Source organism: Dermochelys coriacea, chromosome 4, assembly GCF_009764565.3.
Source record: "Dermochelys coriacea isolate rDerCor1 chromosome 4, rDerCor1.pri.v4, whole genome shotgun sequence".
NCBI classification, from domain to species: Eukaryota; Metazoa; Chordata; order Testudines; family Dermochelyidae; genus Dermochelys; species Dermochelys coriacea.
Genome location: NC_050071.1, coordinates 71,307,439 through 71,333,508, shown reverse-complemented (window position 1 = coordinate 71,333,508; position 26,070 = coordinate 71,307,439). Strand labels below are relative to the sequence as shown.

General features: G+C 40.3%; 1 protein-coding gene and 1 long non-coding RNA gene across 2 annotated transcripts in view; one reads left to right on the top strand and one right to left on the bottom strand.

The window, feature by feature from the left end:
• The window catches only part of LOC119854752 (palladin), a 266,687-nt gene that overhangs the window by 60,808 nt on the left and 179,809 nt on the right, over positions 1-26,070 (bottom strand).
• On the top strand, positions 6,661-16,138 carry LOC122459889. Its single transcript, XR_006280848.1, has 3 exons — positions 6,661-7,895; positions 12,403-12,485; positions 15,268-16,138. It is a non-coding gene; the product is annotated as an uncharacterized LOC122459889 (long non-coding RNA).

The window sequence follows — 26,070 nt, the reverse complement described above, 5'->3', positions numbered from 1 at the left end:
AAACAAGGTGACCCTCTTCCAGGTGAAAAAAATCATATATAGTAAACAGAGTCCTGTACTTTTCAGCTTGGAGATGCAGTGAGGCAAATTAATATACCTTGTATCCAAATAGACCCAACTACTTAGGATTTCTGTCCTTAAGTAGGCTGTCTGTGGACTTGAACTTTTCCTATACTGCCAAAATAACCAGAAGCCCTCAAATTGGGTGGGCATAGAAGTATTCAAAGCCCTTTGGAGGCATCCGTACCTCTTCTCCACTTGTTTAGAAGTAGGAGGAAGAATGGTGAGGTTTTGGTCAGTTGCAAAACCCTCTGATTGAAAGGAAGTGAGATCCTGGGTTGGAGTTGCAGTGCTTAAAATATATAAAAAAATGTTTGTGGGATGTTTCCTGTATCAATGTCATTTCAATGTCTGGGGTCTCTGCAATGTGAGACAGAAGATCCTGGAATGCCTTGAAGCCATTGATTGCTGGCTCTGGGACAGGCACCACCATCTCATCTGGTGAGGATGACATCTTGTGTAGAGATAGGGGTCAGTTGTTGATGTCCCTCCATTACCTCTTGCTCATGGGGGCCATTGTCCAGCTTGTGCGGTGGCCTGACTAATGAGGCCATGAAGGAACAGGATCTCCTCCTCTTTGAGAGGGATATCTGCTCCTGGACCCAAATTATGATAGTTCTCAGTAGGGCTGATACAATCCTAGTGGCATGCTATAGGGACACCAGCCAGCTAGAAGCTGGTTGGTTTGGTGCCACTCACCACCAGCTGAGAGGGAACTCTAAATGAAAGCCACCTGCTCTCCTTATGCCACTATGCTCCTTAAGATTGCTTTCAAAAGGCAAGATCCCCACTCAACACTGGAGAAAAGGACTAGGATGGTGAAGTGAAGAGCTCTTCTTCAGTGGTGGTGCTATATGCTGACATGATACTGGTATTGGCCCTCGTACTGGTCGTTGCTTTGGTGTGGAGGATGCCTCTGCAAGGAACATTGAGTCTTGCAGAATGCATCTCAGCTCATTGCCAGGCTTATTCATGGGTATCAGTACTGGGTCTCATTTCCGCTGCATCTCTCCAGTTTTGGTGGAGGGCTTGGAGGCTCTGCCCTTGGATGAGTCATCTCTTCGGGACTGTGCTCCCTGTTTGGAGCTATGTTTGAGCTCCCTCCAGCTCAGTCTCTTGATGTCACCTTTTTGTGGCCACAGGCGCTGATTTTGTTGCTGAAATTGTCTGCTGGCAGGCTGTGACAGCATCAAGGCTGCTGATGCGGAGACTGTCAGTGTTGAGTTGGTCAGTGTGGAAGTTGCCAGTGCTGGCTTTGTCAGTGGTTCCTCTTGCCCACTTTTCTCTGCCTTATCCTGGGGTATGGTATCTGTTTGAGGCAGAATTGATTGATGCTGATTTGTCTGGCCACATTCTGGTAGTTACTATCCTCTCTGGGCCCAAACTGACTCACAAGGACTGCTCTAGCAGGTGTATCTTGAGCTGAATATCCCTGGATTTGTAGGCTCTTGTGGAGATTTACTTGCACACAGAGTACCTATCTGAGATGTTGGTCTTTCCAAGCTGAAAAGGCATTGGCTATGTCCATCATTGATGGGAATCAGTCTGTCATAGGACAGGCAGGGTTTGAACCCATGAGGTGTGATGGTTGATATGAAACACTGCATCCTGCTGGACAGATGGTGTAGTGGAACATATGATTTTCTTTTTTTAAAATGTCCAAGTTGAGGAAAAGGGAGTCTCGAGATGAAGTTTCTTCCTAAAACCCCCAAACCAAACCGAACAAAACAAAACAAAAAAACTAGTTCAAAAACTGAGTTGAAGTCTCTGACCAGAGTAGTGGGTCCTGGATACTTGTTAGGTTCCATTCACTACCAAGAAGGACCTGAGGAAGAGTTATGGCTGCCCACTCTTAATGCCCTCTAATGAGAGCACAAGGAAGCACAGGCTGTATGTGTAGCCATGATGGACACTATTATTTAAAAAACCCTGACCTTGCACATGAGGCTCATGCACCCCAAGAGTGGGATCCACACTTACACTACATGAAGTTAAAGATTCAGTAAATAGAAATACACTGCAGAAATTGGAAAACAGTCTAGCCTTTGTATCTCAACACAACTAAATAAATGCATTGAAGTTTACTGAATGTTTTACAATAATGTATATATAAGTGTAATATGAAGTCTTCAATACCCCTTGCAAATCTTTTTGAACAAGATTATATCTATATCTATAATTTTAAAGAGAAAGGAGAGTAGTCTCTGTTTAGAGGAACAAATCTAATTTACTTGTTACAGTACTTACTTACTTACTCTTACAGTACTTCAAGTACTGAAAAACAGTAACTCATTTCTGCCTCCTTACATTCAGAACAACTCCAGATGCAGTATCTGTGAGTCTAAGCAGATTGATCACTTCACAGTCTTCCTATGGACATATTCTTTGAAATGCACCTAACGGAGATTCACCGAACTGTGTTAAACATAGTAATGGACTGAGGTGGAGGAGGGATTGACTGAAATTTTTTTCCCCCTAGAAAAACAACGAGGAATCCAGTGGCACCTTAAAGACTAACATATTTATTAGGGCATAAGCTTTCGTGACTCCATGCATCTGAAGAAGTGGGTTTTTTACTCACAAAAGCTTATGCCCTAATAAATCTGTTAGTCTTTAAGGTTCCACCGGACTCCTCGTTGTTTTTGTGGATTCAGACTAACACAGCTACCCCTCTGATACTTTTTTCCTAGAATGAACCACTACTTAGTGAAAGATGCTCAGCCAGTTTTCTAGATTAACAGCTGAGATCAATGTCAGATACATGGATTTGCATTTTGAGGTAACATTTGTTCATTCAAGGGGGCGGTGTGTTTCATGAGTTTTATCAATAATGCAGTACCTCCATTTTCAAAATGGAAAAACTACCCTTCTACTAAGGTTGCATGAGTTAACAGCTGTAGTGAGCAGGATTGCATCCAATTACACTGTGGATGGTAAATTAATATTTTCACATTTTGAAAAAGATGTGTATAAATTTAAAATGGTTACATGACAAGGAAGCTTGACAAAGAAAGAGGAAGATTTAAAACAAAAGTGCAACATTTCCAACTGTGCTCAATGCAGATAGAGCCCTCAGATCATGTTAGCGTAAACATTTTATACTGAAGCACCAAGCCTCTTGAAGCTGAATGATACCGTGCATTCCAAGAAACAATACCAGCCTGTTTACTTTCCTAGAAAGGCTCCTATCCCGGTAGGCTTTGAACGATAAATGAAAGATCAATGACAATGTACATGCTAAAATGAAAATATTCAGGGCTAAATTTTGTCCTTCCTTACACAGACTTCAGTGAGGATGCATGGATATAACTGAGGGTCAAATTTGGTCCTCATTCTGGACAGCTAAGAACAATCCCCACAATGAAACTTTCCAGATTTGTTTTGCCACACCAACCTCTGTTTCTTCAACACACGAAATTTGCTGGTAAAGATCTTCAAAAGCAATTGAATAATACTTTCCATAGATACCATATTACTGTTTATAAACAAACAACCAATTCAAGTCAAAAGAGAGAAACAGAAAGAGCTTATGTAAACAATCTACTCAAAAGAAACCCAGAATGTTCTACTATTAATACAATGCACTGTAATAGAGGATACTTTGAAAATAAGCTTGATTCCTCATTAGGCAAAACCTCAGACAACAAGACAACAAATGTAAAACATCTACATAGTAGCAGCATTGTTTGTGAACTCTCTTATAAGGAAATTCTGCCCTAGTTTGACTATTAAGGACTTTCCCAACTTGTCTTAAGAAGTGGCATTGTACAAGTGCCCATTTTCCATTTTTGTTTGGTTATCTGTCAAAAGGCATCAGTTAATTTCTAACCGAAGGAAACCAGGAGTAGTGATATTGCCAGTACTGTTGAGACACAAGACGTTGCCATTCAGTGCTTTCACAGACAGGAAACCATTTTTTCATATCTCTAACTCCGTAAGGACATTTTTCAAAACATGTACCAGTAAGATAACAAATTCAGCCTGGGTTCAGAAAGAGAGGAAATTGTGCTTTTGTGTGCATTCATTGTTTAACACGTCAAAGACACAATATAGCTTTACTAGTAAAACTGAACTTAATGCCCCTGTTGGGGCTACTATCAGAAAACGAGTTTGGCATCTTACACTGCAGTCTGCACTTGTAATTCAAGAGTGTCACTCAAGCAATGCTATGAGTCCCTTACAACTGACATATAAGGTGAAACATTGAGCAGGAGGCATTAAGTGATACTGTTGAGGGGAGAAAAGCATAACTTATAGATAGTGAGGCACTGTTATTGGTAAAAAACCATTGCTTGAACTTATAAATAGATTGTACAAAACATTACAGAATCCTGCATTAGCACAGCAATGGACCAATAGGTCTTCTACATCCCTTTAACATCTATTATAGTACAAGGACAGCTAAAGACTGTGTCTAATGGTATATGCAGTGGATTTCATTTTCATGTACAGAAAGCAAGACCAGCAGGTAGAACTGCTTTCTTCAAAGACTTACGCAGAGATTTATTTTCTTTAAATCCAGAATTAAGGCTTTTAAAAACTGCAATAGCATAATACCATAAACATATAAAAATGAAAAAAAGAGGCAAAAGTTTTTTCCTAATTAAAATCAGATAACCTAATATCTGCATATAGTAAACAAATTATCTAATGCTGTAGTGCCATCCAATTTACATAGATTTAATGGGGCAAATTTTCACTTTGATGCACATAGAACTCATTAAAATTATATAGTGCTTGACTAAGTAACAGGACATCCAGAATTTACCAGATTCAATTTAGAGATGGGTGGGGGTTGCCAAATTTCTAATCACAGAAAATCGAATACCCTTGCCCACCTCCTCCTGAGGCTCTGCCCTGCCCGCCCCTTCTTTGAGGCCCTGCCCCCTACTTACTACATTCCCTCTCCCTCTGTTGCTTGCTCTCCCCCACTCTTGCTCACTTTCACTGGGCTTGTGCAGAGGGATGGGGAGGGCTCCAGCTGGGGTGCAGGCTTCAGAGTGGGGCCAGAATGAGGGGTCAGGATGCAAGGGAGCTCTGGGCTGGGGCCAAGGGATTTGGAGTGCAGGAGGGGCTGAGGGATGGGGCAGAGGTGTGGGAGGGGATGCAGGCTCTGGCCAGGGGTGTGGGCTCTGGGTGGGGCCAAGGATTGGTGTGCGGGCTCCAGGAGGGAGTTTGGGTGCAGGAGGGGTGTGGGCTCTGGTAGGGGCTCAGGGCTGGGGCAGGGGTTTGGGGTGCAGGAAGGCGTGAGGGCTCCGGCCAGGCAGAATTTACCTCAGGCAGCTCCCAGTCAGTAGCGCACTGGGGCTATGGAGACTCCCTGCCTACCCTGACTCCGTGCGGCTCCCGGAAGCAACCAGCATGTCTGGCTCCTAGGTGGAGGGGTGAATGGGCTCTGTGTGCTGCCCATGCCCACAGGCGCTGTCCCTGCAGCTCCCATTGGCCACGGTTCCCAACCAATGGGAGCTGCGGAGCCAGTGCTTGGGCCGGGGGCAGTGCATGGAGCCACTGTGGCCACCCCTGCAAATAGGAACTGGACACGTTGGTTGCTTCCAGGAGCCGTGCAGAACCAGGCCAGGCAGGGAGCCTGCCTTAACTCTGCTGCACCACTGACCGGACTTTTAAGCAGCCCAGTCAGCAGCCGCCAGAGTCCCTTTTTGAATGGGCGTTCTGGTAAAAAACCAGACGCCTGGCAACTGTAACATGGGCTGATTAATGAAGTTAGTTGATTATCTCAATTCCAATGTCTTTATCTTTAAAAAGAAAAGATGGAATGAATATCTCGGTAGAGATATAAGAAGCTTCTGATCAATGGAATATACACTGTTGCTGCAAATTTGCATCTCAGCTAGCTGATAAGATAACTTAATGAAAACAAATATCTGAGATTAATCTAATGGCTAAGAATCTAATTCCAGGCCTTTGTGAGAAAGCCCTGTAACTCATTTCCTCCTCATCAACCTGCCAGTACCCAGAAATCAGAGCTATTCTGAAGCACCTTTATTTGCTGAGGATCATTGCCTCATGTAAGGCCATGTCTACACTAGTGAGCTTATGTGGCACAGCTGTACCAATGCAGCTGTGCCACAGTAAGAGCGCTCATGTAGCCACTCTATACTGACAGGAGAGAGCTCTCCTATCGACATAATTAAACCACCTCCAACGAGCTTCAGTAGCTATGTCAGCAGGAGAGCATCTCCCACCAACATAGTGCCAGTGTGGACAGCGCTTCTGCCAGTGTAATTTATATTGCTCAGTGGGGTGTTTTTTTCACACCCCGGAGTGACAAAATTATAACTAACAAAGTGTTAGTGTAGAGATAGCCTTGGTCTCATATATTTGGTAGCCAGAAGGTGGGTGAGGCAATATCTTTTACCGGGCCAGCTTCTGCTGGTGAAAGAGACAAGCTTTTAAGTTACACCTCTTCTTCAGGTGTGGGAAAGGTAATCAGAGTGTCACAGCTAAATACAAGGTGAAAAAGATTGTTAAACATACGGATTTAACTCATGGTGCAAGAGATCATTCAAGATGAAGTGGGCAACTAACACCTCTGTAGTGATAAGACAAAGGAAGGTCAGTGTGGAAGTGATGATGTTGTAATGAGATAAAGCCAGTGTCTCCACTGAGTCCATGATTTTAAGTGTCTAGCAAAGTTATGAATTAAAGCTCTCAGGCTGGTCTGATCTTTCCCAGACCTGAAGAAGAGCTCTGTGCAACTCAAAAGCTTGTCTCTCTTACCAACAGAAGTTATACAGTAATTATATGTGGTTGAGGTTTTCTTTTTATGAGAATGTCAGCTTATTCATGCTGGATGCCAGAACCATTTTATAATCATGCCCTGCAGTTCCAATCAACCATATCACTTTTAAGAAACTCCTTTTATAAATATAAGAATGACCCCATCAAAAGCATGTACTTATTTCTAGGAGAGACGGAAAGGAGAGAGAAAACAAAAAAAATAATAAACTTTCAAGAAACCTAACACATTTTCCACCTCACTCCCCAGAACATTGGGATTCCTATTACTGATGTCAACGCCTACTTAGTATTTTACTTTCTTACAATTTTTAAATGACATTTATTTAAACAACTTTTAATTTTAACTCAACCAAATCTTGGATCTGTGTTACATCTCAGTGATGGGTCTTATATTTCCTTCCCACTGTAACATGGCTCTGCACTTGGCCCAGCTGATCCCAAGGATAGTTGGGTTTGGTGCAAAAAGAATCAGCGTGTGCTTTGAATGTATTCTTAGTGGAAAGGAGAGATGCAGGAGATAATGCAGTCCTTTGCAGATTCTAAACCTCTCATCTGGACCTCAGAGGTTACTGCAACATTAGGGACTGGAGCTTTCTTGCTGAGGCTTTTGAGGATTCACAGGGAGGCTTTTTTCTCCCAGATTCCATTTTGATGTCCTTTGAGAGTGCAGCCCATTGCCTCCTCCAGTTGTTAGTCATCTGAGGTAGATGTTGCCTCCTGCATGGACCTGAGAAACACTGCACACCTCCCACTGCTTCCCTAGCATTCTTCTCCAATATCTGAAACAGGGGCTGTATTACAATATGATTGCCCCTCTGGACAGAGTAGGCTTCTTTAGCCTTAAAGCCTGACTGAACCTGACATTCCAATGGGCTGTGTGTCTGGATAACCACTAATTATAAAAGAAACCCAAAAAACAAAAAAACCCCACCAAAACTTAAATCAGCAAAATTTCTGGGCACAGACAAATAGCAACACAAATGGCCAATTAGCTGCACTGGAACCAAAAAACTTCTTATACCCAGAATAAACCCTTCTTCTGAACAGGACAGTCTGCATAATCTACAATCAGAAAGGTAAATACTATATACTGACTGAATATGCACTTGGACAGGGGCACTCAAAATGATTCAATTTCCTTTTAACATCTGAAATAAATAATTTAAAACAGGATTGTCATGGCAAATAAGTGAAGGTCTTTTGCAGTGAGAATTTAAATCAATTTTTCTTTAGTTACTAATTATAAGACCATTCATTATCTTGTTACAAAGATCTCTTATTATTATGTGGGATAGCAAGACACAGAGTTTCTTTTGTACCAATTATTAAGGATAAAACCCATTTCATTGCAGATGGTCCACCTAAAATATTACTTACCACTTAAGCCATTAAGTAAGCTTTCAACAGAAGGCTTATTTGGCGCAGAGGCCCTATTACAAAAGATGGAATAAATTGCACAATAGGGGAGCTGTAATTCTGGGAACAGTACATTTAAAGTGTGGGGTTTTTGTTTTATTGGCAAGCTTATGATGAAAAAAACAAACATTCATTGTGTTCCTATAATGCATAAGTGGAACTGATTGGCTTTCACCTGTGAAAACCGATCTGGAACTATTTAGCTGTAAATTAAACAAATCCAGCTTGTGGCCTGGGGAGAGTAATAGAAGCAAGTGAATTTCCCTTCCCCCCCACATGCAGTGGCAGATATAACATGATGACTGGCCTAAAATGAAGAACCAGACACAACACAGACAGAAGTTTCTCCTAAGGAACAGCCAGGGACAATAATATGTACTGAACAGCATCAAAGCTTCATCTATTCCGCGGCACTGCGATGGGTACCCTCATGGCCCCACAATATGCCAACATTTTTATGGCTGACTTAGAACAACGCTTCCTCAGCTCTCGTCCCCTAATGCCCTTACTCTACTTGCGCTACATTGATGACATCTTCATCATCTGGACCCATGGAAAAGAAGACCTTGAGGAATTCCACCATGATTTCAACAATTTCCATCCCACCATCAACCTCAGCCTGGACCAGTCCACACAAGAGATCCACTTCCTGGACACTACGGTGCTAATAAGCGATGATCACATAAACACCACCCTATATCAGAAACCTACTGACCGCTATTCCTACCTACATGCCTCTAGCTTTCATCCAGATCATACCACACGATCCGTTGTCTACAACCAAGCTCTACGATATAACCGCAAGATTGACAGAGCCAGAAGAGTACCCAGAACTCACCTACTACTACAGGACAGGCCCAACAAAGAAAATAACAGAACGCCACTAGCCATCACCTTCAGCCCCTAACTAAAACCTCTCCAACGCATCATCAAGGATCTACAACCTATCCTGAAGGACGACCCATCACTCTCACAGATCTTGGGAGACAGGCCAGTCCTTGCTTACAGACAGCCCCCCAATCTGAAGCAAATACTCACCAGCAACCACATACCACAGAACAGAACCACTAACCCAGGAACCTATCCTTGCAACAAAGCCCGTTGCCAACTCTGTCCACATATCTATTCAGGGGACATCATCATAGGGCCTAATCACATCAGCCACACTATCAGAGGCTCGTTCACCTGCGCATCTACCAATGTGATATATGCCATCATGTGCCAGCAATGCCCCTCTGCCATGTACATTGGCCAAACTGGACAGTCTCTACATAAAAGAATGAATGGACACAAATGAGACGTCAAGAATTATAACATTCAAAAACCAGTTGGAGAACACTTCAATCTCTCTGGTCACTCGATTACAGACCTAAGAGTGGCTATCCTTCAACAAAAAAGCTTCAAAAACAGACTCCAACAAGAGACTGCTGAATTGGAATTAATTTGCAAACTGGATACAATTAATTTAGGCTTGAATAGAGACTGGGAATGGATGAGTCATTACACAAAGTAAAACTATTTCCCCATGGTATTTCTCCCCCCCACCTCACCCCCCACTGTTCCTCAGATATTCTTGTTAACTGCTGGAAATAGCCTACGTTGCTTGTCACCATGAAAGGTTTTCCTCCTTTTCCCCCCTTGCTGCTGGTGATGGCTTATCTTAAGTGATCACTCTGCTTACAGTGTTTATGATAAACCCATTGTTTCATGTTCTCTGTGTGTGTATATCAATCTCCCCTCTGTTTTTTCCACCAAATGCATCCAATGAAGTGAGCTGTAGCTCACGAAAGCTTATGCTCTAATAAATTTGTTAGTCTCTAAGGTGCTACAAGTACTCCTTTTCTTTTTGCGAATACCTACTAACACGGCTGCTACTCAGAAAAAGGCCAGAAGGGTCTACTGTGATCCTCTAATCTGACCTTCTGTATGACACAGGCTATAGAACTTCACTACAATAATTCCCAGACCAGATCTTTTAGAAAACTAACCAACTTTGATTTAAAAATTGCCAGTGATGGAGAATCCACAAAAAGATGGACAGATTCTAGCAATAAGGAGTCCAGGAGAGCTGGCTGTATTTTAAAGAATCCTTATTGAAGTTACAGGGACAAACCATCCCGATGTGTAGAAAGAACAGTAAATGTGGCAGGTGACCAGCTTGGCTTAACAGTGAAATCCTTGCTGATCTTAAACACAAAAAAGAAGCTTACAAGAAGTGGAAGATTGGACACAATGACCAGGGAAGAGCATAAAAATATTGCTCGGGCATGCAGGAGTGAAATCAGGAAGGCCAAATCACACCTGGAGGTGCAGCTAGCAAGAGATGGTAAGAGTAACAAGAAGGGTTTCTTCAGGTATGTTAGTAACAAGAAGAAAGTCAAAGAAAGTGTGGGCCCCTTACTGAATGAGGGAGACAACCTAGTGACAGAGGATGTGGAGAAAGCTAATGTACTCAATGCTTTTTTTGCCTCTGTCTTCACGAACAAGGTCAGCTCCCAGACTGCTGCACTGAGCAGCACAGTATGGGGAGGAGGTGACCAGCCCTCTGTGAAGATAGAAGTGGTTCAGGACTATTTAGAAAAGCTGGACGAACACAAGTCCATGGGGCAGGATGCACTGCATCCGAGCGTGCTAAAGGAGTTGGCAGATGTGATTGCAGAGCCATTGGCCATTATCTTTGAAAACTCATGGCGATCGGGGAGGTCCCGGATGACTGGAAAAAGGCTAATGTACTGCCCATCTTTAAAAAAGGGAAGAAGGAGGATCCTGGGAACTACAGACCAGTCAGCCTCACCTTAATCCATGAAAAAATCATGGAGCAGGTCCTCAAGGAATCAATTCTGAAGCACTTAGAGGAGAGGGAAGTGATCAGGAACAGTCAGCATGGATTCACCAAGGGCAAGTCATACCTGATTAATCTAATTGCTTCTATGATGAGATAACTTATTCTGTGGATGAGGGGAAATCAGTGGACATGTTGTTCCTTGACTTTAGCAAAGCTTTTGACACAGTCTCACACAGTATTCTTGCCAGTAAGTTAAAGAAGTATGGGCTGGATGAATGGACTATGAGATAAATAGAAGCTGGCTAGATAATCGGGCTTAACAGGTAGTGATCAATGGCTCCATGTCTAGCTGGCTGCCGGTATCAAGTGGAGTGCCCCAAGGGTCGATCCTGGGGCCGGTTTTGTTCAAAATCTTCATTAATGATCTGGAGGATGGTGTGGATTGCACCCTCAGCAACTTTGCAGATGACACTAAACTGGGAGGAGAGGTAGATACGCTGGAGGGTAGGGATAGGATACAGAGGGCCCTAGACAAATTAGAGGATTGGGCCAAAAGCAATCTGATGTGGTTCAACAAGGACAAGTGCAGAGTCCTGCACTTAGGATCGAAGAATCCCATGCACCACTACAGACTAGGGACCGAATGGCTAGGCAGCAGTTCTGCAGAAAAGGACCTAGGGGTTACAGTGGACGGGAAGCTGGATATGAGTCAACAGTGTACCCTTGTTGTCAAGAAGGTCAATGGCATTTTGGGATGTATAAGTAGGGGCACTGCCAGGAGATCGAGGAACGTGATCATTCCCCTTTATTTGACATTGGTGAGGCCTCATCTGGAGTACTGTGTCCAGTTTTGGGCCCCACACTAAAAGAAGGATGTGGAAAAATTGGAAAGCATCCAGCGAAGGGCAACAAAAATGATTAGGGGATTGGAACACATGACTTATGAGGAGAGGCTGATGGAACTGGGATTGTTTAGTCTGCAGAAGAGAAGAATGAGGGGGGATTTGATAGCTGCTTTCAACTACCTGAAAGGGGGTACGAAAGAGGATGGATCTAGACTGTTCTCAGTAGCAGATGACAGAACAAGGAGTAATGGTCTCAAGTTGCAGTGCGGGAGGTTTTGGTTGGATATTAGGAAAAACTTTTTCACTAAAAGGGTGGTGAAACACTGGAATGCGTTACCTAGGGAGGTGGTGGAATCTCCTTCCTTTGAAGTTTTTAAGGTCAGGCTTGACAAAGCCCTGGATGGGATGATGTAGTTGGGGATTGGTCCTGCTTTGAGCAGGGGGTTGGAGTAGATGACCTCCTGAGGTCCCTTCCAACCCTAATATTCTATGATTCTATATGCCATCTAACCTTTTCTAAATTTTTGTCCAAGGTAGAACTTGAATATTGGCTGGGCTGGTCAGGTTCAAAGTACTAGTGCTTATCCCCTTGAGCTATCCAGCTGGTGTAAAGCTCTCAGGTAAGCCACATGATCTGGAAACATTTTAAAAATGGACTAGACAAGGTACAAACACCCCCCCACACCCGAAGTGTTTATTTTAGCACAAGAGCAACAGGCTATACATTTGTGTTAAATTACATTGAAGGCTGCGAGTCTGTCATGGAGGTCACAGATTCCATGACTTTCCAGGATCTCCATGACTTCTGCAGTGGTGGCTGGTGTGGCTGACCCCTAGGCCACCCGAGCAGCTCAGGAAGCCCCCGGCACAGCCGCACCAGCCACTGCTGGGGCTTTCTTAAGCCATTGTGCCCGCCCACCCTCCAGAGCAGTAGCAGCGGTCTCGGCCTGCAGCCCCCTCCCCCCAGCACTAGCAGCGGTCTCAGGCTTTGCCTGTCCCCCCAAGCACCTGTGGCGGTCCTGGGATGTGTGCCCCCGGGCTGCCCCAGAGCACCAGTGGTACCCCAGGAACCTCCATTCCAGAGCACCCGAGATTTAGTCGGGGTGTATAGGACAAGTCATGGACAGGTCACGGGCAGTGAATTTTTGTTTACTGCCCAATCTATCCATGACTTTTACTAAAAATACCTCTGACTAAATCTTAGCCTTAATTATGTTCTTTTCAGTGATTTCTGGGCAATAATACTGTTCATGGGATGCTTTTAAAGAAAGCTGCAAAACTATAAATATTGGAAAAAATAATAAACAGCATTCCCCCATTACTCTAACATGATGGATGGCACAATTTTGCATTACAAGGAGTGGACTTTATAATCTAGTAGGAAAATAGCTGATTTCTATAATTCTATTAATACGCCCCCCCAAAAAAACCCCCACAAGCCCTGTTTTATTAGCCTTGAGCTTGACAATGTGAAAGGTGTTTTGTAAGAGGCTTATTTTTTTTTAATTAGAAATTATTAAACTCATGCTTCAAGGCATATTCCAACCATGATCTGACAGGGATTATGAAGAAAGAATAATCCACATCTATGGAGCCTATTACTGAGTTTTTTGTACCTTCCTCTGAAGCATCTGATATTGCTCTCAGAGACACTATATTGGACTTTGTCTTTACTCCAAAAAGCATGTTCATAGATCAAGAGGTCTCTCTTGCTGTAAATCCTAGTGGAGACAAGGTACAGCTAGGCTTTACCATAGTGTAGCTAAGTGAGGTAAACCTCAGTTGATACAGGTTTGACTTAGACTACTTAAATCAAGGTAGAAACTAGCTGTGCCTTGTCTCCATTAGGATTTACAACAGGAAAGCTGATGATGTAAAAACACACCTTTTTGTAGTGAAGCCATGGTCTTCTATTCCATAGATGCACATCCTCTCTTTAAATGCCATGAAAATTACTCTCAGCAGTTGCCTTCCACCTTATAAATAGCTGAGACAGAGAACAGAGGAACTTTACAAAACTGCACTTTGATTAGCAGCCCTCATGTCTACACTGAAAATGGAATTTTAGGTTTGCAGGATACAGAAGACGAGACTAAAGAAGTTCTGGGGCTGTACCAGAGTGAGGGCTAGCATGGATGACAATGTCCTTCCTCCATGTGTGCAAATGGATAAGCACCAAATCACCTTCTGCTCTTTCTAATGGTACTCTGGAAACTTTAAAAGTTAGCTGAACTTTATTTTAACCTTAAAAGAAGTTTTAGAGTTGGGTTGGTTTGAGCTAAACTAAAATTCAGAGCAGTTCAAAACTGGTTTGTCCATCCCTCCATGTAGTGGCATTCTGATAATTTTATGTGGAACAGGAAAAAAAAATCAAGAGAAAGGCACCAGAAAAATCAGAGAAATCGGGGGAAGTGTATACCTTGAAAAGTAAAGGTGCTGTTGACAGCGGATCTAATGCTTTCAGCTGTGTACAATAGATCATTAACTATTGTTCTTACGTAGAGAGGATAAAATATAGAAAGGCAAAGAAGCAATTGTCCTCCATAATGAGTTCAGATGTACATCCTGAAGTGTGTTCGGACACCCAACATTGATGACAAATTGCACTGATAAGTATTTTTGTTCAGTTGCAACTACATTTATTTCTCCACACTTCTTCTATTTGCATGCCAGGATTCTAATGAGTCCATACACTAAGAATTGTCACATTAATTGTATTCTCATGCACTAAAGACAGTGCTATTTGAGGTCATTTTTAGATCATTTTTGAAAACACCAGAGAGTAAATCAATCCAGAAATATTCAAAGAGTGATTCAAGAATATTAAAATGCCAAAAACCCTATTTTTCTCTAGTTAAATTCAGAAAAAAAGTGCCAAATGAGAAGTGTTAGCAAATCATCCTCACTGTCCACGCAATACTTCATATATTAGTTATGTTGCTGTTTTATCCTGGGGGAGATATTTGGTCCTCTGGAGCCTGGTGCTAAGAAATACCATTTGAAGAACATGGGAACATTTTTATCCCCACTTTCTCTTACAATTTAATTTTGGTATTTAAAATCAACAAGAATTCTACAAAAAGGGAAAACACATATTGATTACCATACTTCTAATTAGAGGAAATGTTTTTGACCTCTAGTTGACCTAAAATATTTTCTTGTCATTATTTAGCAGCATGATCCACTTCCCTAATGAATTACTTAGAATGACTGAGTGGGAAAAGATCTTCAGTACACTTGGAAATGTGCTACAGTAACTTGCTATCACAGTTGGAACATCTTCTATGTATATTAAGCAGTTCCACAGTTCTAAAACACTTTCCAGATGTGAAGAGAAACACAAAACTTGATTTGCAATAGTCCTAACTGATCACTGTGTTCTTATTTTCCTTGTGCCACAAGGGTCTTGCTACCATTTTGCCCTACTTCTGACCAGAAGACTAACACAATGTAGCTTTCTCAGAAACCACCACCAAGGGTTAACTCTAAAATGATTAACAGGAAGATGTTCAGACAGCTGTTCACCCTTTCCTTGAAATCTAACTATACTATCTCAGACATATCCAAACCTCATGGACCCAGATCTGAGAAATCATCTGGTAGCTCTTGAATCAATTCTTTGTCCTATAGCAGTATATCACATTGCTTCACAATCACACTGGTGTGATTCTCAGCAAGTTATTCAAATAATGGGTTCATTTAGATGTATTAATAAAAAAGTCTTTCCTATATGCCATGTAAGTAATGTGTGAATTCTGTTATGCATCAGATAATTAACTGAGATACCAGCTTTTGACCTTACACCGTGCTCTTCTTCAGGTCTTCAGCTCTGTGACCACTTGAAAGCTTGTCTCTCTCACTAACAGAAGTTGATCCAGTAAAACATATTACCTCACCCACTTTGTCTCTCTAATATCCTAGAACCAATACAGCTACATCACTGAATACATAATTAACTGACTTGAGAAAACAGTTTCCTCATTGTAGCAAACCAATGTATACCCAGCTATTTTAGATGAGGAATGTTCCTTTGGGCAGAATGAGTGGAGGGTCAATGGTTTCATAGACCACCCACCCAGCTAAGGTCACCATCTGGGTGTGAAATTAATAGAAAATTGGTTAGCAGCAGCATGCAGCAACATTGTTACAGTTGAGAAGAAATCTTGTGATTATCTATCAATGCCATCAACTAGAGTACATGTAACAAACAAAAAGCCAGAAAAAAAAATCCTGTAGCTCATTAAATGGAGGACTTCAGTAGTTTAACTAAACCACAGAGAAGGTAGCACAATATATTTGAGGGACCCAGATTAATGATAGATTAATTTTATATATCACCAAAAGATGCATCGTATTAGGGACATATAAACACATCAGATTAGATTACTGTATTTGGGTATATAGATGAAGTTTCTGTTTTAGCTACATAAGCTAAATGGTAGGACATTTATATTCTATCTATAATATTTTAAGTCTACTAAGATCGTATCTATTCATGTTGTTTCTATTACTGGCAGATAAAAATATGCACCCAGTAATACCGTTAAATTAAAATGTTAATCTTAAACATTGCTTTTCAGTACAGGAATACAGGCAAAACTCCTGTCCAAAAAATAAATAATAGACAGTACCCCAGAGTTCTGTGTCTCAGGAGCTTGTCTTGTAACATAGGGTTTTCACTTTCACACTAGCTCAAACCTGTTTTATTGAAATAAGATGCCCTGAAATCTTTTGTATAATGATTTCCATTGCATAGAAACAGAACCTCCTGGTATTTCTAAGATGGCCTGGCTAAATATAGCAAACAGCACTCATGTTTTGTGGGGCATTTTCCTCTGGTATGCGGCTAATATAAATAAAATGAGTGGAGAGAAGCTGGCAGTGTTCCACTGACATTACATCACTCTTCCTTAATAGGAAGCCTCCCTGCAAGTTAACATCTTGCTTTAAACACTCAAAAGTGCCCACTTAGTTCTCAGTAAGAATCATCATATAAGGGTGATGTTTTAATTAGAAGAGCAATGGCACACAGCAAGGGCCTGGTACTCTTACTCTTATTACTTTCTCAATGCTGGATCATTAGTATAGCATTGAAAAATCACTTTGGACTTCACACAAATTTCAGCAGAGCAAGAGTGTTTAATCAGAGTACAGAGAGTCATGATCTAGTGGTCTGAACACTAGACTAGGAGCCAAAAACATTATGCTCTTATCCTGGGTTTGATATTGACTCTCTGTGGTCTGGGGAGAGACAAACCTTTCTGCTTCAGATTCTCAATCAATAAACAACCACCACCTAATCTACAACACTAGGTTATTATGAAAATAAATTAGTTAATGCTCATAAAGTGCTATGTTATTGGTATTATTATAAATTATTTTTACTAAGGCCAGATGATGTACATTCATTGTACTGCAGATCAATTACGGCATTCAATAATTTATTTTGTTTGCATAGCATTTCATCCAGAGTGAACATATATCTGCTCAGTGCCATGCAGAAAGCTTACCCACGGGAGCATGAAAAGCCAAAGTAGGCCATTATCTTTGCCAAAGGGCCTTGCAATGATTTAACTGAATGACTCCCAATGTCTTTAATGGGAATTATGCTACATACTATGCTTTGAAAATTTACAGGAACTGAAGTCACAGCAAAGAGGAGTGATTTTAAATTGTATTATTTACTGATCTCACCTGAAGGCATCTGATGAAGAATCTTTGTGTCTGGTTAACCAGGTTAACTGAAAATGAGGATGTTTGACTTAATTTGTGGCTTAACTGTCAGAGTAACAAACCTATAAGGAAAAATGTTCACAGGGCCAACTTCATCCTTGGTGTAATTCCATTGACGAATGAAATGAGCGCAGTATTGAGAAATTTGTTTTCTTCATCCCAAAACTATACACATAGAGCTAATAGCCACAGTCAGTGCTTATTTTTTAGAAGACTATTTTTTTTTATTGTTTCCAATCGGTACCTGGACCTCCTTTCCAGGGACTAGAAAGGAGAATAGTTTTAAACTCAAACCATAGATGTAAATAACAATGCAACTGTGTTTATAGCAAACACTAAATCAAATGAAAATTGCAATAAAACTTGACCTATATAGTTGATGATCACTGGATGATGCAATTGCTGTTTAGTAAGTTGTTTTAGTTCCCTGTTGAGTTTTAAGTATTGTCCCATGGTACATTGTCATTGTGGAAACAGAGAAAACATCTGTTAAAATGAGCTTTAATGGAAAAAATTCAACTGACATTCTCTCTCTCATCTATTTTAACAATGTATTACACAAGTTAGTTTACTATATATAGCAGTTCCAGAAAAGAAACTGTCATCTGACCTTTACTCTAGCTGGACAGAGTTGTGTCACATTTATCATCATTTTATAGTGTCATCAACATTTTCTGAACTTGTGCAATGCATTTAGACACCTAATCTACATCTCTTAAAATCAGGTTGGTTATACAGGTGCCTAACTTTCCTCAGACAAGTTTGAAAATTTGGACCTAAAAGTGCAATAATTTACTTTAAGAATACTTTTCACATTTCACCTATTGCTTTTGGAGCAAGCTTGCCGTTGAATTCAAATATTTTGTTAACTTGTGATTACTCAAATGGTAAGGATGGCACCTGTTTTGGTAATGGGATGTGAATTGCTTCACTTTAGATCACCAGTTTAAATGCAGCAAGTAGTGAAAGAAGTGGCAAACGTCTGCTGAATGTTTGGTACCCTATGTGAACTGAGTCACTCTCCATTCAGAAAAGGAGTACTTGTGGCACCTTAGAGACTAACAAATTTATTAGAGCATAAGCTTTCGTGAGCTACAGCTCACTTCATCGGATGCATCGAAAATGCATCCGATGAAGTGAGCTGTAGCTCACGAAAGCTTATGCTTTAATAAATTTGTTAGTCTCTAAGGTGCCACAAGTACTCCTTTTCTTTTTGCGAATACAGACTAACACGGCTGCTACTCTGAAACTCTCCATTCAGTTCCCAGAAGAGTGGCCTCAACAGCTAAAAATACCATCACCCTGACACCTGTCTTTGCAGACTCAGCAGAGAAAACAGAAACTGTCACCCCGGAAGTGATCTCTCCATGTGCAAATTGAGGCATAACAGCAGGACAGTGTGGGAAATCTTTCACTGCCACTAACTGTTCTGTGGATAGGTTATTTTGGTTTCAGAGGTGTTACTCTGGCATCTTTCACAAGCATTAACTTCATATATACAAATCTGAATGAGCACTTGCAGTTGTGTACAATAACAGATAAATAATGGAGAAGAATGATAGATCTCTTGCTTCAGTTTCAATCATATGAAAGAGAAAGAAATCAATTTAACTCCTGTTGAAAGAAATGGCAGTTCTACTACTGCTTTCAGTAGGAGGAAGAGTGAGCTCTCCGTTATGTATATGCACAAAATACAGCACCAGCACTCTCCATCCCTAACAAGGTACCTCTACATTAATAAAGTGATGTTCATGCTTTCAGAATTAATTATATAGTAGATGTAAACATGTTTTTTTCTAATTAGTAACAGCTATTTGCATTTGTGCTATTGCAACAAATAAATGTAATTTTCCAAAAGCAAAATCAGCCATGCAAACCCTCTCAGCTGTTTGAAGGTATTGCTTCATTATCTGAGGAGCAAAGGGTTAACATTGGTACAATAGGTCCAAATGCAGGGTCTGATACTGTAGATATAGGATAATATATAGATCCTCTGAGTTTCGGTAGATGTAGCTAACATCCTGTGAAAATGCTGGAATACAGCTCCACTTGTTCATCATAACCTGATTTTGATATTCACTTATATTCCTTATTCCAGGACATTGTCCTCAAGTCTCCAGATTTCTTTTGACTTCTTGAGATGAGGAGGTTTTCAACCCCTTTGTTTAAAAAAAAACAAAACAAGGTAGTAGTTTATTCCCATTGGATAATTAAAAAAAAAATCACATGCTTTAGCTAAATGCCACAAAGGCCTTTCTATAATCTGGAACATTCTGGGACCAGTGTACGTTTACAAAAATAATACTTCAATTTCACTGTGACATTCAAACACTTTCTTTTCCCTTCATAGTTCACACTGTTTGAACTTCTCATTTTACTACTGCTATTCGACAATTTGATTGCCTGCCTTTAACGGGAAAATATTAAAGAGACAGTAAAAATTTCTGCCAAGTACTTAGGACCTAGAGAAAGCTAGTAAAGTGAGTGTATTCTGCTTTGCAACATTCATATAGGACAGACTGAGACCAAAATAAATGAAACTGTGACAGAAGTAAAAAAAATGGCTAGAAAAATTTCGCTACATACAGCTGTCATTATTAAACAGAAATACCAAAGATCTTGGGTGAAATCCTGGCCCTACCGTGGTCAATGGCAAAACTCCCAAAGACTTCAACTGGGCCAGGATTTCACCCATTTTCAGCCACTAGAAAAGGATAAGGAATACACCTTAAATATAAAGGTCTATATGTGAGTAGCTCAGGTTCAAGGCAGTTAAAAACCAATTTCTCTCAAATGAATACTACCAAATATAGTTTAGTTGGCTGTGGCTCAAGACTTATCAATTTAATTTTCAGCAGCATCTTCATCACTGCCTCAGTATTGACAGTCTTGAAATTTCTTTGGCTATTTTGGATTGGGAAACTGAGGTTATTAGAGCCCTTTAAACATTTTTAAATTGCTTCTGTCATCATTTTCAGCCACATAATCTGGTTTAAACAGACATCAGACATAGGTTAAACCAGCAGAACATCATGCACAACACACCCACACTTCAACTAATTCCATGTTCCTTAGTTTTTTTAGACCAATATATCTGGCAAAGTAACACTGAAAGTAACCCCAATTTGATTAATGGAGGATAGAATATTCATTTATGATACTAGACAGGCCTTGCTTCAGCCATTTGAAATGCAGATAGTACCTTGAGGGCTGAGAAAGAATTTGATTAGCAAAAATCACAGATTTCTGAACTCTTCATAGAATCCAAGGCCAGACAGGACCATTGTGATAATCCAGTTTGATCTTCAGTACAATACAGGCCAGAGAACTTCCCCAAAATAATTCTTGTGGCTTTTCTCCAAACCCTCCCCAGTTTATCAACCTCCTTGAATTGTGGACCCCAGAACTGGATATAGTATTCCAGCAGCGGTTGCACCCATGCCAAATAGCAACAAAATAATCTCTCTACACCTATTTAAGATTCCCCTGGTTTATGCATCCAAGCCCTTTTGGCCAGGGTGTTTGGAGCTCATATTCAGCTGATTATCCACATGACCCCCAAATCTTTTTCAAAGTCACTGATTTCCAGGATAGAATCCCCCATTTTGTAAGTATGGCCTACATTCTTTGTTTCAATATGTATACATTTTCATTTAGCCATATTAAAACACATATTGTTTGCTTGCATGCAGTTTACCTAGTGATCCATATTGTATCTGTGATCTATCCTCTATTTAGAACTCCCCCAATTTTCTGAAAACTTTAACAGTGATGATTTTACATTTTCTTTCATATCATTAACAAAAATATTAAATAGGATAGGGCCAAGAACCAGTCCTGCGGGACCCCACTGGAAATACAGGTGCTCGATGATGATTCCCATTTAAAATTACATTTTTAGACTTATCGGTTAGCAGCCATCAGTTAACACTCTCCTGGACTGACATTTTTCATAAAAAGCCCTACACGGTATTAAAGCAGAATTTATTTTCACAAGATACATTGACCTGATTTCACCAATTAAACCTTTAGACACCAATGTGCATCATCACCTAAATGACAGAAAAATGTACACTGCAACATTTGATATTGGATAAGGAAGGTGAAGTACAGTCAGTAATCCATTTCAAACCTGCTTGATCCAGGCCAGGATTTAGACATTTTAAAACTGAAGCACACGCTGTGTTTCTCAGTCTGAGATAGGGAGCTGCTTGTGTTTGTGTATGCCCACCATCCCAAAAACCCAAAATCAAATACAGCATTCTTCCATGTCCCTTGCATAGGATGCTGAAAAAAAACACCTTTACCAACTACCAAAAGTAAAGCCTTAAAGTCTTTCCACAAGTTTTGCGTTATCTAAAGCTCACCATTCTACAACAGCAGGTCATTTATTGAGACATTGAAGATACCTTTTAACCCACATCCTTTTACAGAAACTTATGTCAAAGGCACTTTAATTTCTATCCAAAAGCATGGACATTCTGCATCAAGAAGAGCATCACGTTTCATGGTCTCATGGAAAGTGTGTCTCAGCTGTAACCCTGCTTATGAGAGGAGGGTCCCAGTATGGAAAAGGAAATCTGGTATCAAAAATGTTGAGTATCACTTCACTAGTACAATACTGTTGTGTTTGGTTTCTAACATTATAAGCAACTTTTAAAAAATACCCAGTTTTCATTGATGAAAATTTTTATTCACATGTTTTACAAATTGATTTCAAACACTACCTATATTATGAACTTAATTAGCGGACTCTTATTATCAACATCACACCCTTACCACTGGAGAATTTAATAGAGGTATAGAAATGTTTTCAAGAGCAAGAGATGCCCTGTAAGAATATTTCATATAATTTTTTTTTAAAAAGAGCACAACTTTCATCTGACCTAGATCAGGCAACTTTCTGCATACTTCTCTGCTGTTTATCAATGAATGTGTTACTTTAACTATTACCATATGCAAATATGTAGTTTTCCCAGTTCAGTGCATTCCAGAATCCACTCAGTAAACAGGATGTGTCTTTTTCCCTTGGTTGGCATTAGTGCTCAGAACATCATAAGCTATTTGATTCATCCTAAAAAAAGGTTTACCGTAACCATAGAGTCTTATTTGCAAACTTGTCTTCTACCCAGCTGGCAGATGGAGCTCTTTGGTGATCCATTATAACTCTGCTGTCCCTAAGTGGCTCCTCACATTCTTAGATATAATCAATCACCAAAGAAAACTCCGAAGTTTGTACCCAGCAAAAATATTAATTGCACAACACTGTAGCAGTGCTACAAAATCCAGTTATGTTCAAATGCAATAGGAAAGATGTTCATCTTCATTGGAAGGGTTTAATAACTAGAGCTCTGTGAATAATTCTAATAAAAGCCACTTCTGAAAAATTTTTAAAAATTTGTTTTGGGTCAAACTGAAACCAAAATGTTTTGAATTTTTTTGCAAAATGAAAAACTTGGAAAAATGCTGTTCAGACTCTGTGCATTAACTATTTAAAAAATAAAAATAAAGGGAATGAAGAGATAAATTCTCAAATCTGGAGGAGAACGACAATGAGATGGTGCAACCACCACACCGCACCATTCTATCCAATATCACAGTGGTTAAAGCACTCCCCTGGGATGTGGGACACCCAGGTTCAAATCCCCACTCGAGCAGGGACTTAAATCCAGGTCTCCCCCTTCCCAGCGGATTGCCCTACCTCTCAGGTTAAGGGTCATGATCTCTCTCTGGCCCAGTGAATAGTCAAATATTTCATAAAAAGTCAAATAGCTGCATGAGGAAAAATTGAGATAGACCCATCCCAGAATACCCAGTAGCCACCAAAAAGGTACTTAACTCCTGTGGTGAATCTAGCTCAATGGGGGGTGGGGGAGAGAAACTATCCAGTAAATTTTCAAATAGTTTTAGTTGACCCAAAACTGCATTTTTTGGTGCATAACTCTTAGAAAAATTGTGGCCAGATCTATAAAAACCTTGATCAGCTTCAGGTACTGTGTGTGTAGACAAGGCCTCAAGGTACAGAGAATGTGAACAAACCACTTGCCCAGCAGCCAAAACCCCATGGTGAAAGGTATGCAAAGATGGCGATTTCGAGTAACAATTCAAGCATGTAGTCTTTCTAACTAACCAACCAACTAAAAGAAAAGGAGTACCCGTGGCACCTTAGAGACTAACAAATTTATTAGAGCATAAGCTTTCGTGAGCTACAGCTCACTTCATCGGATGCATTTGGTGGAAAAAACAGTTTTTTTTCCACCAAATGCATCCGATGAAGTGAGCTGTAGCTCACGAAAGCTTATGCTCTAATAAATTTGTTAGTCTCTAAGGTGCCACGGGTACTCCTTTTCTTTTTGTGAATACAGACTAACACGGCTGCTACTCTGAAACCAACCAACTAAAGAAAACATGTCTGAAGTGGAGTTGAGGCAGTCACATGTGGCAGTTTCTTGAGAGAAGCAGCAAACATGAAGAAATGTGAGTGGGGACCGTGAAAGCAAAACTGTTTTGATACAGCTCTGAAAGTGATGTTAAATCTAAGTAAGCTTTGCTGCTGCTTTGCAGAGGTAACTATCCTTTTTCAAGGCAATGACAGGAGTTATGTACATAGTGTAAATAGAGAGTAACAGAAAAGAGTATCTTGATCTGTGTACATTTATTTTCTCTTTCAGCGAGAAAGTAACTCCAACACTAGTTGACTGAGCTTTTTCTTACTTGCACTTAAATTAGGCAATGTCCATATGCTTTGTCAGATACCGATTATGTATGTGTGATATAAAGGTAAGATGCTTCAGGGTAGAACAATAGTTCAGGTAACATTAACCCACCTCCCTGATCCCCCAAACCATCAACATTTTTTTCTGAACCAAAATATTTATCATAATAAAGATTTTCCTTCCTACAACCAAAAAGCCACGCCCACAGATTATAACAATTAAATAGTCATGAAAAAGACAACACATGAGAGGAATCCAGTCCATCTCAGTTATGTTTCAGTCCTCATAAGGCACCACAAGACCATGCATGTGGCCCATGAAAGCTTATGCTCTAATAAATTTGTTAGTCTCTAAGGTGCCACCAGTATTCCTGTTTTTGCAGATACAGACTAACATGGCTGCTACTCTGAAACAAGACCATTTTACAATAGATTCACTAGCACAGTGGGCTACTGCTTCAATCTGTAACAAACAAAGATGCATAAGCTATGTGTTTCTTTTCTTAAGTCTTTAAGCCTTCTTGACACTGTTCCACCAACGTACTGAAATACCCAGCTAATTTCTCATTGATCACATTAACTCCCATGAAGCGTCACGCACTAATTGGGTACACCGAAAAACAGAGAAGGGGATCAGTAGAAAAATCTAGACCATTTAAAATGACAGCTCAGATCCTAGAAAGAGTTAATTTCTTTTTTAAACAGACTTGCTCAAATTCTAGCTTAGGCCCTTCATCTGGTGTTAACTATGATGCTATGTGGTCAGAGTTGAGTTTTTTTTTGAGAATGTCTCCACATTGAGGCCAGGTTTCTTATATAATGATCTGATCACTGTTAGGCAGGCCTTTATAACATCAAGACTGGGTTATTGCAATGTGCATACTGTGGGCTGCTTTAAAGACTGCTCTGTTGCCTGCAACTGGTGCAAAAAGCCACCATACAATTGGGGGTAGCACTGGGTGGGTGGAGAGCAAAGGAGATCCTGCTTTCTGACTGTTGTGCTCATTTTTCTGGCTTTCTATCTGAAAGGGATTCAGTTCAAAATGTTGGTATTAACTTTTCAAAGCATTTATTGGACTAGGTTCCTGTTACATTGTGACTTCCTGCTCTCCCTCTACCCTTATATCATCATGACCCCTAATGTCTAAAGTCATAGGATTGAAGGAACCAAGAACCTTTAGAGGTAGGAGGAGTATTATTTGTATCTTTTTTTCCTCTCGTGACCTACGGACAGCCACAGAATGAACCCAATAAATAGCAGATTTAAAGCCCTTTCTTTGTTTCAGAAAGCCTTTGACATGGCAGTTCGGTTTTATATTATACTTAACTGTTTTAATCTCATAGTTTTGGTCTTTCAATCTACATAGGTAAATGTGCATACACATGGCATACAGAACTCAGTATTTGCACATATCTGAAAGCAAGATATAGCCGTATGTCTCTTCTTGTAATTCCTTCTCCCCAAGGATATGCTTCAAATTCAAGCATACTGTAAATACAACATATTAAAAAGTATATTTTCTTTTGATTTTAGAAATAAAAATTTTATAAGTAGCAGAAAATGGAAGTGATCATTTTCCTGCAGCTCCAGATGAATACTAAGAAAAGGTTAAGCTAATAATCTCAAAAGCTCTAACAGAAATTCCAAAAGCCATTAAAGATAAAAGAATGGGAACCACATGCAACATACTGGGGACTCACAGTAAAACAGAACTTTATTTCAATATATTTTGAACTTCCATGGTCTCATTTTATAG